This window comes from Tupaia chinensis, unplaced genomic scaffold, assembly GCF_000334495.1.
Source record: "Tupaia chinensis unplaced genomic scaffold, TupChi_1.0 Scaffold150006_1, whole genome shotgun sequence".
In the NCBI taxonomy this organism is placed as follows: domain Eukaryota; kingdom Metazoa; phylum Chordata; class Mammalia; order Scandentia; family Tupaiidae; genus Tupaia; species Tupaia belangeri.
In genome coordinates, this window is record NW_006209847.1 from 1,740,242 (window position 1) to 1,757,844 (window position 17,603).

General features: G+C 36.1%; 2 pseudogenes; one reads left to right on the top strand and one right to left on the bottom strand.

Annotated features, from left to right (window-relative positions):
- The window catches only part of LOC102477614 (ataxin-2-like), a 63,412-nt pseudogene extending 54,772 nt beyond the window's left edge, over nt 1–8,640 (bottom strand).
- A 4,119-nt stretch (nt 8,641–12,759) lies between these two features.
- LOC102478049 (magnesium transporter MRS2 homolog, mitochondrial-like) lies at nt 12,760–17,019 on the top strand (annotated as a pseudogene).
- The last annotated feature ends 584 nt before the right edge of the window (nt 17,020–17,603 follow it).

Here is a 17,603-nt window from a genome sequence, read left to right on the forward strand (position 1 = left end):
GGGGGGATAGCCATGCCGCAATCCCTTCTCCCCCATTCTCCTCTCGGGATCTTGGGCACGCAAGCACACACACCCAGAGTGGGTTTTAAGCCACCGGGTCCGGGACATGAACTGCGGTCGACCACATGGGAGTCCAGCGACATAGCCATTAAGCTAACTGCTGGTCCCCATGTAATGGCCTTCTATATTCTTAATGATCTATTCTTTGCATAGCAGTCAAAGCAGTATTTTTAGGTTTTCCTTTTTTTTATTTTATGATTTATTTTTTACATTCAATCATTTTACATCTTTATAGTACACAATATGTTTTTCAAGGTATACACACAGAATGTGGCAATTAAATAAAAGATATTACCATATACATAATATTCAATAGAGAATTTTACAATATATCTGTTAAGAGTGTCTTCCTTGAGTCTCCTCCACCCACCCTCTACTATCTACTCCTCTCCCTTACCGTTTCTGATATTTCCACTTGTTCTCTTCATTATTATGACTTTGAATCTTTCACTTTCTACCATAGAGTGCAGTCATATGGCATATATTGAGGGGGAATATACAGTGTTTCTCTTTCATAATCTGGCTTACTTTGCTTACATTTAAATCTATATTCATTCACTTTGAATCAAATGACAGGATTTTTTTTTATTGCTGGATAATATTCTATAGTGCATATGTGCCACAGTTTTTCAATATATTCTTCAGTTTTTGTGCATTTAGGTTTACTCATTTCTTTTTAAAATTTTTAATTAATTAATCAACTGCTGGTCCCATTCCTTTTCTATTTGAATGTCTTTTATTTTACTCTCTTTTCTGACTGTTGACTAGGACTTCAAGCACTACATTAAAAAAAGAAAACAAAACCTTAAGAAAATAAAGATTAGAGTTTAAATAAATAAAATAGAGAATTAAAAAACTGCATACAATATTAACAAAACAAAAAGCTGGGTGTTTTGGTTTTCATTTTTTAAAATAATTATTTTATTCATTATTATTATTATTGTTGTTATTATTATTATTTGACCAGAGAAAGACGCAGAGAGAGAGAGAAAGTGAGAAAGCAAGCTGCCAAGTCCTTTTGGGAGTCCAGAACCTTAACCACCATGCCACCTGCCAGCCCTTATTTATTTATTTATTTATTTTTTGAGGGACTTTTTGCTATAGGTTTTCATGCACTCACCAGAGAAACATAAAATGAGAAATTACCCTACAGGAAGGATGGCCATACCACAATTTGTTCTCCCCCATTCTTCTCCTGAAATTTTGGGCATGCATGCACACGTGTTTGGCATGGTTCAAGCCTCTGAGTCTAGACTTGAAACTTCATCAGCCAAGTGGGTACCCAGTGCCTTGACCACTATGAAGTCTTTTTCTTTTCTTTTTTTTTTTTTTTGACTAGATAAAAAAAATTTTCAACCATTAGCCAGACTTACCAAGAAAAAAACAGAGAAAGGGACAAGAAAAATAAAATCAGCAACAAGGCTCGTAATACTGCAATGGATATATTGGAAATACAAAAAAATTGTAAGAGACTTCTCCAAGTGATTATATGCCAATGAGCTAGAAAATCTAGATGAGATAAAAAAAAATTCTAGACACATACAGCTTACCTGATTGAATTAGAAAGAAATAGGACGCCTAAATAAACCAATAATAAGCAATAAAATAGAATCAGTAATAAATAGTTTCCCAGTAAGGAAATTCCTATAACTTTACTTCAGAATTCTACAAACTTTAAAGGAAATGTTAATATCAATTCTCCTCAAACTCTTTCTGAACATCCAAAATGAAGGAATCCTCCTAACTCATTCTATGAAGACTTCATCATCTTGATAACAAATCAGACAAGATCATAACAACAAAAACACTACAGTCAAAAATTCCTAATGAATGCGGATACAAAAATCTTCAACACCCATTAACAGAAGAAAAGTTAAAAACCAAATCATCATATCAATTGATGCAGAAAAAGCATTGATAAAATCAACATTTCTTAATGATTAAGACTCTAAGGAAAAAAGGTATAGAAGGGACATTTCTCATTGTAATAAAAGCCATATTTGACAAGCCCATTGCTAACATCATATCAAAGGGGGAAAAGCTGGAAACTTAGCCACTAAAAAATGAAACAAGACTAAGTAGCATTTTTAAAACAGAAATATAATTGCCTCATTCCTCTTTTTGCTAGACTCTGGCTTCTGACTCTGTTTAACTCTATGACCTAGTCCTATGCTATGATTCTTTTTTGCTCACTGGGAGGAGCCATCTCTAACCAACCAATATTAGGTAACCATCCAATTAGTCTCTATCATATAAACATAAAATCTGCCTCAAGGAAAAACGTTACTGTTCCTATAATGTTTTATTGCTTACTTATTTATTTTCATTTTTTTTCCTGCCCATAAGATCCAAGGACAAATTTTCTTTTTATTATCATTCTGTCCTAAAGGCTTACATTAGTGCTAGTTCAAATGCTTACAATAGTCCTAGTTCAAAGTTCATAAATATTTAACGAATAATGTTTAAATCAGCAAGAACATATTGGTAATTTGTTTTACATTGCTTATTCATTACTGTTCTTTGACTATGTTGCACAACCTAAAATAACATAGCATAATTGTACTACTTTTTATTTCAATCTGAACCAGTACAGAAAAACAGTAAGACTTAAAATTAGAAATTGTATAACCTATACTCCTCCGAAACTATTGGTCACCTTATAGCTACTGCTTTTTCTTAAGTAATTGTCATATTGTTACATATAATTTGCTTAATTTATAATGATGCTTTTTTGGGAGTTTTTTTTTGCCTTTTTTTAGTCTCTTACTCAATTCCAATATATCCTCTATATTGCCAGAAATGCTGTCTGTTTACATCTGAAGTACTTTGCCACTTGAAATATTGCCTTGAACAGTATTAGCAGGATAAATATTTGTTGATAAATGGATATTTGACCCACGTTAGTTTTCTAAGTTCCCACCAAGGAAGCAGTGTATTTCAAAGTTCACAGGAGGAATAGTGCACGTATATTTACACTCTGGTATTTCAGTAAGAATGCATATTTAATATTTTACACGATTTTAGGTAAAGATTTAAATAGTATAGAAAACAGATACAAGCCCCTTTGTATTTAAATTTATTATTAGCATTTAGCTAGGCTTAAACTTATATCAAAATGTATTAGAAGAGACACAGGTATTCTAAATTATTGCTAAAAATCCATTAAAATAGAATTGCATTATTTTCTTAAACATGGCCTTCTCTACCTGTAACTGCTGAGTTACACAATTGCATATAATGTTTTATTATAGCATCTTACTTATATATAATAACTTGCTCTCAGTTTTTCTAAGTGTGTATTATAACGCCTTATTTAGAAGTTATCCATGTACCTGAATTAGGTCTATATTTAAAAATTCTAGTTTATGCACCTTAGCTAGCAGTACCCACAAGAAAGTGCATTACTCAGTTTTTATTAGAGTCTTTCTTGGAAAGCAATTCACTGTATTATTACAAGTTCTTTAATATTCATCAGCATTACCTAGAAAAAATATTCAGACTTATAATTAATAAATGTTCATTTTTCACCTACTTCCTGTGAAGTCCTCTGCTAAGTGCAGTACATAATGTAAACAATGCATAAACCATGTTTCTTGCATCTGCATGACTCATAATCTGCACTAATCACATAAATGCAATTAACTGCAGTTGAAGACAGTATGTGAGTTGTCCCGAAATGATACAAACAAACAAGTCCTGTAAGAATTCAGAAGCATAGATAACTCCTAGAAGAGTTAAGGGTGACTTGAAAGGAGAGATGGCTCTCAAACTGGGTTTTTGGTTGATAAGTAAAATAAAAATAGCTATTGTAAATCAGGAACAGAAATATAAACACAAAAGCAAAATGATTAGAAATAACATGACTGAGCGTTGACTAGAATCACCTTGGCAGAAGTGCAAGATTTGTGTGGAAGAATATGAGAAAGTTATTAAGGGTGAATGACTTGTATAGACTTGAATGGCAGACCAGTAAAGTTAGATGGTAAACAAACATCAATTGGATAATATTAGAGGCATTTGGGAGGGTTTTATTATGATGATGATATAAAGTGTGGAAGAAGCAAGAAATTAAAAGCAGAAAGCCAATTAAGAATCTCTGGCAAGGGACCAGCAGTTAGCGTGATGACTATGACGCTGGACTCCCCTGTATTCGATCTCAGTTCGAGTCCCTGATCCGGTGGCTTAAACTCACGCCGAACGTGTGCGTGTGCGTGCCCAGGATCCTGACAGGAGAATGGAGGAGACAGGATTGTGGTGTGGCCTTCCTCATGGAGGATGATTTCTCACTTTCTGTCTCCCTCTGTCTTTCTGGTAAGCGCACATGCCCTATAGCAAAAACCTCTCCAAAAAAACAAAAAAAAAAAACAAGGAAAAAAAAGGATCTCCAGCAATAAACTAGTAGTAAATTAACAAAGACTTAATACTTGCAGCATTAATGAAAAAGGACATTACTTTTTTTCTCATAAGTTTTTCGGGATAGACTTCATCAAAATATTCCTGGAATTTGAAATCCATGTTTTTCCTCCCTGAATCCAATTCTGTGAGTTTGGGTAAGGGAAATGAGTTTCATAAAGTTGATATGATCTCATTAACTACATAAGTGAAGGTGTGAAAGGCTGCAGTCTTACTTTCCCCAGCCAAGTGGGTTTTCTATAATAAAACACCTATCACTTTAGGGATTCTAAATTAGCAAGCCATCTGGCAAGAAAAAAAAAATAATGAGGACAGCATTACTCATGAGGGAGGGCTGGGTTTAACTCAGAGGGCTAAACAGCATTGAGGATGATTTCTTTAAGTTAAAGTTTCAATTCTTATTAAAATATTATGTCCCTAAGGGTAACATTTTTTAATACATTTTTATGTTGTAAAACCAAAAATGTGAACATAAAAATGGCAGTAATTGCTAATTGGATGTATGCCCTATTGTTTAGTTCAGGTTTAGACAGTAGTGTGTTTAAATTCATTCTTGACCATGAGATGCCTGTTAAGGCACAGTAATGCACTATTACAGTCATCCATATGCAGTATCCTCTTAGTATGGCTTCCCTTATAATCCAGACCTAGCACTATATAAGAAATATAAACAGAAAAACCTAGTACTTGTGAAGGTAGGAAGTTAATTAATTGCTAACTAAAGAATGATTACTAACCTTATAAAAAAGCAACCAGGCAATAGTATTAAGAACAAAAAATGTTCTTAACTTCACCCATGAGTGTTATCATAAATTTGATCACATAATCATAATTAACGAGGGGCCAGCAGTTGGTGTAATGACTATGTTGCTGAACTCCCATGTAGTTGACCGTGGTTCGAGTCCTGGGCCTGGCGGCTTAAACTCATGCCAGGCTCGTGTGCATGCGTGCCCAAGATCCTGAGAGGAGAACAGAGGAGAACAAATTGCAGCATGGCCACCCTCTCTGGGGGCGTGAGTTCTCACTTTCTGTCTCTCTGTCTCTGTCTTTCTGGCGAGCACACACGCCCTATAGCAAAAACCTCTCCAAAACAAACAAACAAATAAACAAAGTAATAATTAACAAACAAAACTAAATATAAAATTCTGGTTTTCTAAGAGTAAGTTTTTAAACCATGGTGTATTTGTAGGCCAAAGTATTCATGTCGAGCCTCTGATGAGGTTGTTTGGGTGGAGTCATTGGACAATGAGTAAAAGAGCAGATATCAGTTTATTTGAGCTTCACATTCACAATGAGTCTGAAGTTTAGGTTTTTTAAGTTATAATCACACAGCTTAACTATAGTCATAGATTTATATGAACAAAATTTATATGGTAGGCTTACAGTTAATATTTTATATATGTTTAATATCCAAATTTTCAATAATGAATATATATTACTTTATAACTAGAAAAACAAGTAGTAAGCATTGCATTTTAAAAGCCCTGAAGAGATAAGAGACTCATACAGCTGTTTTGCTCTATTCATTTTAATTTGGCAAACGAAGTACAGCAATGTAGGATGTCTAATAATAAGCATCTTAACACAAATAACAGATGGACTTTTCCCCAACACTAAAATTCATCCTGGCTATCTAGCTTATATAATGTAAAACTTTTTTTATTGTTGTTTAGTAATTCTACTTAGCTATATTTTTGTCCTGTTTGATTTGCTAGTCACCTGAGTCAGTTCTTTTTTTTTTTTTTTTTGAGAGAGATTTTCGCTATAGGGCGTATGTTCTCGCCAGAGAGAGAGAGAGACCAAGAGACAGAAAGCGAGAAATCACCCCCCAGGGGGGATGGTCACGTCGCAATCCCTTCTCCATTCTCCTCTCGGGATCTTGGGCACGCACGCATACACGCCCAGTGTGAGTTTTAAGCCACCGGGTCCGGGACGCGAACCGCAGTCGACTACGTGGGAGTCCAGCGACATAGCCATTACGCTAACTGCTGGTTCCCCTGAGTCAGTTCTTATATGCACTCCTCATAGAAACATACCCTTGTTTTCCAAGGTTACATCATATTGTACACTTTGAGTTCTCCCATAAACAGAATCTCAGATACAAATTTAGTTACAACTATTTTATTTGAGAATTCATTACAGAAAGCTGAAATAAGTAAATTAGAGAAAATATAACAGAAAGTAGAAAAAGCTAATGAATGATGAGTTACTAAAATTATGGTTGTGAGTAATGGGCTTAAGTCAACCTAGTCCTCCAATAAATATGTAGAATGCCTCTGAACAGTGTTCGCACAGAAGACAACTAGGTCATTCATGCATCTGATCCTGACCTCTGTGATACTGACAGTCCTGCACTGCTCACCTTGGGGACAGAGTGGGCTTTTCCATTTTCAACGAGAACTATGAGACAGAAATGGAGTGAGATGCTTCACTCAAGGAGGAGTGCTGTCATGCCCAGAAGTGTCAATCACCATTGCACTGAAATTAGGAGATGTCTAGCAGGCCAACAAAAGCATCTGCTCCAAACCACCTCAACCACTCACAAATACTCATAATTCACATGAACTATACTGTATTAATTACTATTCAAAATGTTGGCTAGTCAATCTTTTGATAAGATGCAATGATGAGCATTAATGAAACAGACTGAGATACTCACTACAACAAAATTCCCTGAAGCAGGAAATAATGTTCACTGTCTCCATCCTCCACCACCCATTCTAAATTGCATTTACCCTTGTCTAGCCAGCATGGCAGCTGGTCTAGGTATTAGTTCAATTAAATGATTGAGATCTTTTTTTCTGAGAGCTCTGAAACTTTGATTCCTTTTCTTACCAGAGTCTCATTGCTGAGAAATCCTCTAAGTCACCATATTCTGGGTAGGATGATTCAGATTTTTATCCTGAGGAAATCAAACATTTTGTTGTCTTGCTTTTTTCAGAAATGAAATTTTCCATTTATTTGTCTCAGGCATGGAAGCTCCAAAAGATGCTTCAAGAAATCTTCACATTCCAGACAAACTCCTTCCCATTTTTTAGCAATGCGTCTAGTTCCTGACAATAATCAGAGTTAATTTTCCTCTTTTAGCATAGTAACTACTTTCTTTGGCTGCTGATTTATTAACATATTATGCCACAAATGACCATGCAGCTGTCATAGCTTCAATTTAAGTGAAAATGTTAATATGTCCAGAGGAGGAAGTACTCTTCTCCTAGGAAACACAACAACTAATTCATCAGAGACTGAAGTCTTAAGGATAGAAGAAATAAGTTCCATATGTGGATCACTGGAAATAGCAAAATGACTTAATGTTGTATATACCCTACCTATAGTCTTATTTTCCAGATCCAAATACTATGATTACTTAAGACACAATAGTATTAAATCACTACTTTACTATATCCTGGAGCATATCACCAGGACCATGCAGGCATATAATCCCCAGGATGGCATCTTAGGTGAGCTTTGTAAGGATCAGTATAACATTCTGGCTACTATTAGATCATCAGGAAAGTCATGATGCACAGAATAATATGTCATGACTTTCCCAATGACCCAATACCAGATAATGCAATGTAATAGTATTTGTAGGTCACATGGACATGCACTCATTTTTGCACATCCTTTGATAGCACTGCCAGATGCGAGAAACCAGATTCCTCCTTGAAGGCAAACTGGGGCAGCACACGTCCATAATCCCATCAGTATGTCACTCAAACTCTGAATACTGCATTAAAAACTTTCATTTCTTCAGACTTTCTCAAAGCAACTCTCCCTACTCTGATTTATCCATTGAATCATTTCTTTTTCCAGTCAAACCATAATGAATTCTTTTATAGGTATACATCACATTCATGAAAAATTCTCCTTTGCTCATTCTTTTTCCCCTGTTTCGAGTGTCATTGCCTTCAATTTTGCATGATGAAATAAAATACATGTTTCAAGAACTGGTAAAACATTCTCACCTACCAAGATTATGCAATTTTTTTTCCCTCACAACATTCTTCTTCATTCTACCAAAAAACACTCCAGACTTCAAAGTTGCAACATTTCTCTTCTTTCCTGAAAATACATAACCCTTCATCATATTTCTGCATTACCACTTACCATGATTGTTATCTGTGTATCCCAAATAAACTGTGACCCTGTGGTTCCGTCGTAGAGCATTGTTGAATTTAAAACACTTCCCTTATGCATCCCCTTTTTTCCTGATTTTGTACTGTGAACACTCAAAGAAGAGCCACTGTCTTTTGTGGAAGGACAATGGCCCACTGCTGAAATGTGTTGTTCTATCATGATATTCAATTTCTTCCTCTCCTACTAAAAGATTAAATTCATGTGAACAGGAATCATGTTTGATTGATAATACTATTATCCTCCAGAACTGTAAGAAATAAATCTGTGCTGTTTAAAAGACACCCATTTTATTGTAACAGCAGTAAGGACTCTGACAGAGCACAAGATCATATTGCTAAGGTTTCCTTGTGCAGATTTTCTCACAGTTCTGGAGGCTTATAAGTCCAAGATCTAAGTGCTCACAGATTCAGTGTCTGGTAAAGGTCCATTTCCTGGTCATAGACAGTGTCCTTTTTGCTGTGTCTTCACATAGCAAAACATTTCCAATGAGCCTCTTTAGAAGGGCACTAATCCCACTCAGGAGGGCTCTGTTCTTATTGATTACCCCCAAAAGACCTCAGATCCTAATACTTTTTATCTAAGGGGTTAAGATTTAACAAATGAATTTTGAGGAGATGTAATAGCAACTTTCATTAGTTTCTCCCCTACATTCACCTTCCTACAAGTTATTGCCTCTAGAAACCATACACTCTCCCCTTCTCGTGTCGTCATTTTCCCACAAATTTGTCATTTTTTTAACAGTACATATAGGCTCTAAATTCTAACCAACCCTGTGAGTTATTCATCACTGAGTTCTTTTTGTGTATGCAAGTGACATTCACAAATAAACTTTTTTTTTCCTCTCTTGCTAATTTATTTTTTGCCAGTCTAATTGGCAGGTCTCAGTTTCAGAAGATAAGAGGAAAAAGGGTTTGGTTTTTCTTTTTCCCTACCATACAGGTTCAAATATAATTATTGGACATTATTATTAATAAGGTATGTCTTACATCAAATACAATACTTATATACTTATTAGAGATATTAATTTTTTTTCTTGACTAAGTTTATCCCTGGGCTCTTCACTTATCTAATTTACAGTACAAGGGGAGAAATTTGAAGAATAAAACAAATTTTAATTACCAGTTTTACATTACAGGAGGAAGCTTTAAAAATTAAAAGAGAAAATCATTTTAATGATGTTTTACTATATAAAAAAGTATATGAGCATTCTACAAATTATTACCTGGAGGGCACTACAGGAAATTAATATTTGGTATTAACTTGGTATTAACTTGTTAATGCTTGGCTTCTTAATAAGCAATTAAAAGCTAAAACTTACATATATAACCTTTATAAATTTCTTCTGGTCAACTTCTTATTGGAGTGAAATAGCTAATTGATATAGAAATGTTCCTTTAATGTAGTACTTCCCATAGTTTACCAATATTCTCTCTTATTGGTCATCCTGGTCTCTTTTAACTATTCTCTTTCTTTTTTTAAAAGAATTATTTTATTTTACTTCATTTATATATTTTAATTTGACCAGAGAGGAACAGAGAGAGAGAGAGAGAAAAAAAATGATAAAACAAGTTGCCAGGTCCAGGACTTGAACCGTGGTCAGCCATGTGGGAATCCAGCACCCCTAACCATCACACCACCTGCCTGCCTCACTTTTAACTATTCTCCTTCATCATTAAAGAGTACAAATATGTTCCCTTAGGCAAGAAAGCAAATAGAACATTTTTATATACTATCAGTTATTGACTAGGCTCAAATGTTATATTATTTCTCTGTTATGTTTTTTTATTATGCAGCAAAATGGAGAAATTGAGGTTAATTTTGTGTGTACTGGAAGGAATCTAGATATTTAAATTCTACTTCTTCCATTATGTGCAAATTTGAGCCTGCCTTATACTTTGTTTCTTTTATTTAATTTGAAATTAAAATATTTGTCTTTATGTCACTTACAAATAAGATGAAGGGGGTATATAATATATCTTTTTAGCATCTACCCAAGGCACAGGCAAAAGCTATGATTTTATTAGATAGACTGAGGACTATTTCTATTTGATCACAATGGTTCACTGATGTGGACTTACTATGTATGTATGTGCAATTCTATAAGGTATTACATTTTCTCATCCCAAATCTAGATTTAATGAAACATAGATTTTAAAATACAAGCATTAAATAGAGAGATCACATTAAATTTCAAAATGTGCAATTCTATAAGGTATTACATTTTCTCATCCCAAATCTAGATTTAATGAAACATAGATTTAAAATACAAGCATTAAATAGAGAGATCACATTAGTGGACTATTTCTATGGTTAGTATTTTCTTTAATTTTAAATCAGAAGACTCATATTTATCCTGAAATTAAGGCTCAAACATTTGCCTCTTCATTTTTCAGATCCAAAGCACACTTTTTCAGATAAGAATTAAAAGACAGGATATTAAGAAGATTAAAAAGATACTTAATAAAATGTATCCTTAACTTCAGTGGATTTCTAATCTCTCATTTTAAATATTGACATTACCTCACTATGCCACAAGCTTAAGTTTCTCTTATATCCTCTTGCAGCTTTGCAGAATGCATTTCAAAAAATAATAATGATATGCCCTAGCCCCACTTAAAAGCAGACACCTAGAAAGTTGATACAACTTCCCCCCGAGATCCCTCAATTTTGCCTGTTGACAACCATCACCTGTTTATTAGGTCAAACTATAATTATTAAACTAGTTCCATGCATATTTTTTCTTCCACTCATGCCTTGGGTTGGAGCAACCCTTGAGCCCATGACAGATTTAGATCTTACCTCCATTCCTACCATGGCTATTGGGAGATTATGGTGTCTTAAGTTGATATGGGATATTTCCAGTCAGACTCATAAACTTTCACTTATAATAAGCCTGAGTGATAATTTTCTTGGAAAAACATGTTTCAGTGCCCAACCATATTATTGCAGGGCATAAGAAGAATTAAAAAAAAAAAAAAAAAAAAAAAAAACCTTCCATAGGTTTCTAAGTGATGATTGCATTTCACTTTCAGGGTATATAGAAAATATCTTCCATTTGTTTCAGTTGCTTTCTAGCAATAACTCTAACAGTTTAATTAATTTCTCACATAGCTTTCAAATGTGACAAAGTCTAATCACTCCCAATTGTCTGTGTTGCCTCAGGGGGTGCAGCAGGGATTGAAAAGAAATAGTCACAGGTGATGTCCTCATTCACAGCTCTCTCAGCTCAGCAACCCCAGGCACATATCCTGCTGGTTGAGAGTAATGAAGCTTTTCCCCAACAGTATCTCTCTTCTCTCTTCCTTTTTTTTTTGGTGGGGGAGGGTAGTCGGCAGCAGAAAGTCATAAAGTTGGTGAACAGATTCAATCATTCTCTGATTTGCCTTCCGAGGGAAAATGAGAAGGTGTTAACTAAATAACCCTTATTAATTTATCAATATTGGTAATAGAAGATAATCATAATTTTTCCCTTTCTCAAGTTGCATTTCTACTTGATTTAGACTAATCTATGAATCCAATTATTTTGGTTTTAGAAAGAAAGAAATATTAATATCATGGTTGTAGTGATCAGCATTTCAAAGCTCATGTAGATTAGAATACATTAGAATTGAATCTAATGTTTTGAATATGTCTTAGAAATATATGGAAAAAGCTATGTAACCCTATCCAAAATCTTAATCTATGTGTATAGATGAATATGTAGTTTAATAGAATCCCATATGAAAATTAGGGTTCCTGATCTTAACAAAGTTGTATGTGTGACTAAGAGGCAAATGTGACCTGGTTCTGCAGTACAGTAGCATTGGTGTGCCCAAAGACCACGATGATTCAACTGCTCTCTGCACTTTTCAGGAATCCTACCTCATTCTGGAGACATTTTGTCCAAGTAAGAAAACTGATGAGATAGCTCTTAAACATGACTTTAACATACTTAAAAATATTAACATATAAAAGGAATTATATGGTGGGGAGAGGATTAAAAGAATATTATGGTTTATTTCTTTGGAGAACAAATTAATGAAAGGCAAATATGTTTTATTCTTATCCTGCTATCAATCATTCCTCATGTCAAAATTTTAATTTAGGTCAATGAACATGTATTAATTATCGGCCTGACTCCTGGTGAGAAAATGAGATAGAAAACCAGAAATGGATTTCAATTCTGACTGTTTCAAATACTGTTATGTAAGCCACAGCAAGTACTTCATGTTTCTGTGTTACAGTGCTCTCAGTCATAATGTGGAAACAGTATTTCACAGGGTGGTGCCAAGTATTAAATTAGGTAATGTAAAGAATACAACAGATCCCACCTCACAGTACATGGTCAGTATATCATTTAGTTGGTCTCCAATGAAATAAAACAAAATAAAAGTGCTAAAATTGAATTATTTATATTATATATATTCAAATAAGCAATAAATTTTTGTTTCCCACATGATTTTTGTAGCTAGAATGCCTATGTACTCATCAGAAAGAAAGAGAGAGAGAAGCACCTTCCAATGGGGTATGGTTACTCAACCTTTTCCTCCATTTCTCCATCTTGTCAGGATTTGGGGCACACATGCATGCACTCCAGGAGGGCTTTTCAAGCTTCCTGGGCTAGGACTTGAACCATGGTCAGCCAAGCAAGATCCAATGATTAAACATTATCTAGGTGCCACACTTTTCAAATGACCCTTAAACATGATTTTAATTCATAGATGACTTGGATATTCTGAAAAAGCCTTAAGTCCCTTCTCCATATAAGTGCACATACAAACACACACAAACACCTGCACAAAATTTGATTAAATGTTTCTGGATATGGATTGGCTCATTAAAGTACTTCCCTTAGTTTATAATGAATAAAAATTGGTAAGACTAGAAACTTCATAGAAAAGAGTGAGGAATGCTGTTCTATTGGGAAAAGGTTTTTTTGTTTTGTTTTGTTTTGTTTTCTGGAGAGGGTCTTGCTATAGGGCACATGCGCTCACCAAAAAGACAGAGAGACAGAAAGGGAGAAATCACCTCCCAGAGGGGATAGCCACACTGCAATCCCTTCTCCTCCATTCTCCTCTCGGGATCATGGGCACGCACACACACATGCCTGGCATGAGTTGAAGCCATCGGGTCCGGGACTCGAACTGTAGTTGACTACATGGGAGTCCAGTGACATAGTCATTACGCCAACTACTGTCCTGGGAAAAATATTTATGAATTACATTTATTAGAAACGCGGCTAATATTGTGTTATCTATCTCTCTTAGTGAGGATGTAATAAAGACAAAACAAAAGATTGGTGATGTTATCTCAAGTTCAGTTAGAAATTAAGAGTTCAACAAGAAACATTTAAAAGATTTACTAAATACTTCCTAGATATGAGGTGACATGTAATCAGAAAATTAACGCTTTTTCATTTGTGAACATTTAGCAGTTTTTTCTAAGCATTACTCTGTGATTTTAGAATTTGTGTATTGTCAACAAAATTAGTCCTATTATACTAATTTTCTAAATCTTTACAAATCCATGATTATTTTTGATAAATATAAAAATTTAAACTCTCAGGACCAGCAGATGACGTAATAGTTGTATCACTGGACTCCCATGTGGTTGACAAGATTCAAGCGCTAGACCTGGCAGCTTAAAGCTCACGCCGGGTACTTGTGCATGTATGTCCAAGATCCAGAGACAAGAACGGAGAAGAGATTGTGTTGTGGCCATCCCTTCAGGGCGTGATTTCTCACTTTCTATCTCTCTGTCTCTCTGGCAAGCACATGTGCCCTATAGCAAAGATCTCTCAAAAAATAAATAAGCTCTCATTTAATATAATTAAAAATCCTAAAACACTGAAATATTTAAATAGATATTAAAGTACTCACAATTTCTGAAGCCAGCAGGTAACATGGTGGTTATGATGCTGGAGTCCCATATGGCCAACCATGGTTCAAATCCCAGACCTGAGCAGCTTGCTTTCTCCCTCTCTCTCTCTTTCTCAATTCTCTCTAGTGAGCTCAAATTAAAAATAATAAATTTAAATAAATAAAAGTATTTAAAGGACTCACAACTTTGAAAACGCAATTTGAGATTAATTTGCCTCTCCAGGATTTCAGTATGCTCACACCCTTCATGCCTTACCCTCATTAACTACTAAGCTTGTAAGTACTTACTTAGACTTCTGGACCAGAGAGAAGCAAATGTAAATAAAGAATCAAAGTCACTATTCAAATTATAATAATAAACTTTTCCCTTTGGTTACTGTGATACTTAAGTCTTTCTCAGGAATCTTCTTCCTTCTTTCTGTTAATAGAACCTGGTTCCTGCTTTCAGGGACAGGCATGTGACCTAAATTGGGAGACTCATGAGCTATAAACCAGCTTTAGGAGATTGGTTCAAGTGTGGGCATAATAATCTGAGAAAGGACAATCATAGCCCCCATGTCTGTGTGTTGGAGTTGGAGCTATTTTGTACACATACATGATTAGGACATAAGAGATACTGCTCTTTTTTTTTTTTTTTAATGGCCATTATGAATTCAACTGCAGGGTGTATTTCCCCATAGGCAGAATGAAGCTACACATAGAGAAAAGCAGAGTTGGAGAAGGAGCAGTGTCATGAATACCAAGTTTCCATATTCCAGAGATGCCCTGATACCTTCAATTCTCCCTTCAAGTCTATGATCTATCTATCTATCTATCTATCTATCTATCTATCTATCTATCTATCTATCTATACATACATGGAATTTGCTATGTATTTCTATATCTTTCTGTTTATAGTATGACTGGACAACTTTTTTATAATACTTTTTAAAATAGTGCCCTTTAGGGCCAACAGGTGGTATGGTGGTTAAGGCACTGGGCTCCTGTACGGTCAACCACAGTTCAAGTCCTGGAACTGTGGCTTGCTTTCTTACTTTCTCTCTGTCTCTCTCTCTCTCTCTCTCTGTCTCCCTATGGTCACTTAAAAAAAAATAATAATAGAATACACAGCAGCTGCAGCCCCAGGTTGCAAGGGGCCATCTGAGCCATCTCCCACTGACAGAAGGGCTGGATTCTGGATGCCACTGCCTCCTCAATCTGGCGCCACAGAATGCCTGAGGTACCTTCTCCGGTGCCTGCCCCATGCCATAGGGCTGCCCTAGCGGCCCCTGTGTGCCCTGGCATCTGGCCTGACCCCCAGTTCATCCAGTTCCCTCCTGTGGTGGGGTGGCGGACCTCCTAAGCGGCAGCCAGGCAGCGCTATTATGCTGGTTCTACTGTCGGTAACCGCCAGGTGAAACGCCCAGGTCTAGGACTTCTGATGTCTCTCAAGCCACCTTAATCAGTGTAGGCCCCGTGTTCATTGTGATGAAATTTGACAAAGAGGGCAATGTTACTTCTTTTCAAAGGAAGAAAACAAGTTATACCAAGAGTTGGACCTTCAAGCCACATTTTTGAGATTTCAGCATTCAATAAGTATCACAACCAGAAACAACAGGATTATCATGAGAATGGAGTATTTGAAAGCTTTGATAACTCCAGAGTGTTTTCTGATATTAGATTATCATCATTTAAACCTAGAGCATTGATTGTTCCGGGAACTCCCTTCATAGATGGCTGGAAAGGGCCAACTTCTTACCTACCCTTCACTATTTGAGTTCAGAGTTGTAGAAGCACTCCTGCAATATGGGGGAAACAGCATTCTAGCACTCATCCCTGAGTCACTGGGCACTTTAGTGGATCCCAAGTACTCTTCCATGAGTAGAAGCAAACTGCACGTCTTACTGCAGAACAGCAAAAGCCTGTCGGAGGTAGAAATAGACATTAAGATTTTCAGAGTCGATTTTGGAGATCCTGGATGAGGAAGAGCTGCTGGAAGAGATCTGCCTGACAAAGTAGAACAACCCGCATGTCTTCAAGAAGAGCAGTGCAGGAGGGAATGACCACTCCGAAGAGATGGAGCTGCCATGCCACCACCTGATGGAGCATCTCTCCAGCGCAGCAGGGGAGCTCAGGGCGCTCACCAGTGACTCACAGAGTATTATCTTCATCAATCTGGACGGTCATTGTAACATGATAAGGCTGAACCTAGAGATGACCATGGGGACCTTCTCTCTTTCTTTGTACTAATGAGAATTGCTTTTGGAATGAATTTGGAATCTGTGCTAGTAGAGGACTGTAGAGTGTTCTAGCTGATCACAAGAATTATGCTCATGGGCAAGTAGCCTGATCTGGAAGCGTTTGCTCTCATCCCTCCGATGGTAGCTGGAAGCTCCCTTGTCCCCAATTACCTAAATGGACACCCCTGCCAGGAAGAAGAGTAGAAATGAAAAATAGCCTCAGGTCAGACAGACTCTGATCAAGCAGAAGTTCCTGTATTTGCTCCCTTTTTTACATAAAGAGAGTAAAGAGAAATACTAATGTAATATTAGCAGTATCCCATTCCAAATAATCAAGACTTCGTTTCTCCGCCCCTGACATTGGTTCTTTTTTTTTTTTTGGAGAGGTTTTTGCTATAGGGCTGGTGCGCTTGCCAGACAGACAGAGACACAGGAGAGATAGAAAGCAAGAAATCACCCCCCTGGGGGGATGGCCCCGCTGCAATCCCTTCTCCTCCATTCTCCTCTCAGGATCTTGGGCATGCTCGCACACATGCCCGGAGTGAGTTTTAAGCCCCTGGGTCCAGGATGTGAACCTCAGTAGACTACATGGGAGTCCAGCGATATAGCCATTACGCCAACTGCTGGTCCCATATGACATTGGTTCTTCACTTGACTGCGATGAAAGCCTTGGGAAGTAAAATGATTCTTTTCAAAATAATAATAGTAATAATAAAGTTGAACAGATAATTCTTTAAAAAATAGAAAATGTCCTTTACCTTATGTACTGTATGAAAAACCTGTGAAACAATAATTATCACCTTAAATAAATTTGTATAATTCCACCATTTCATAATGTACATTTAAAATATTGGTTATATACTTTTCTGGAAATAGTCAAATGATTGGTATCATATTATTGTGTTTTCTTTTTTAA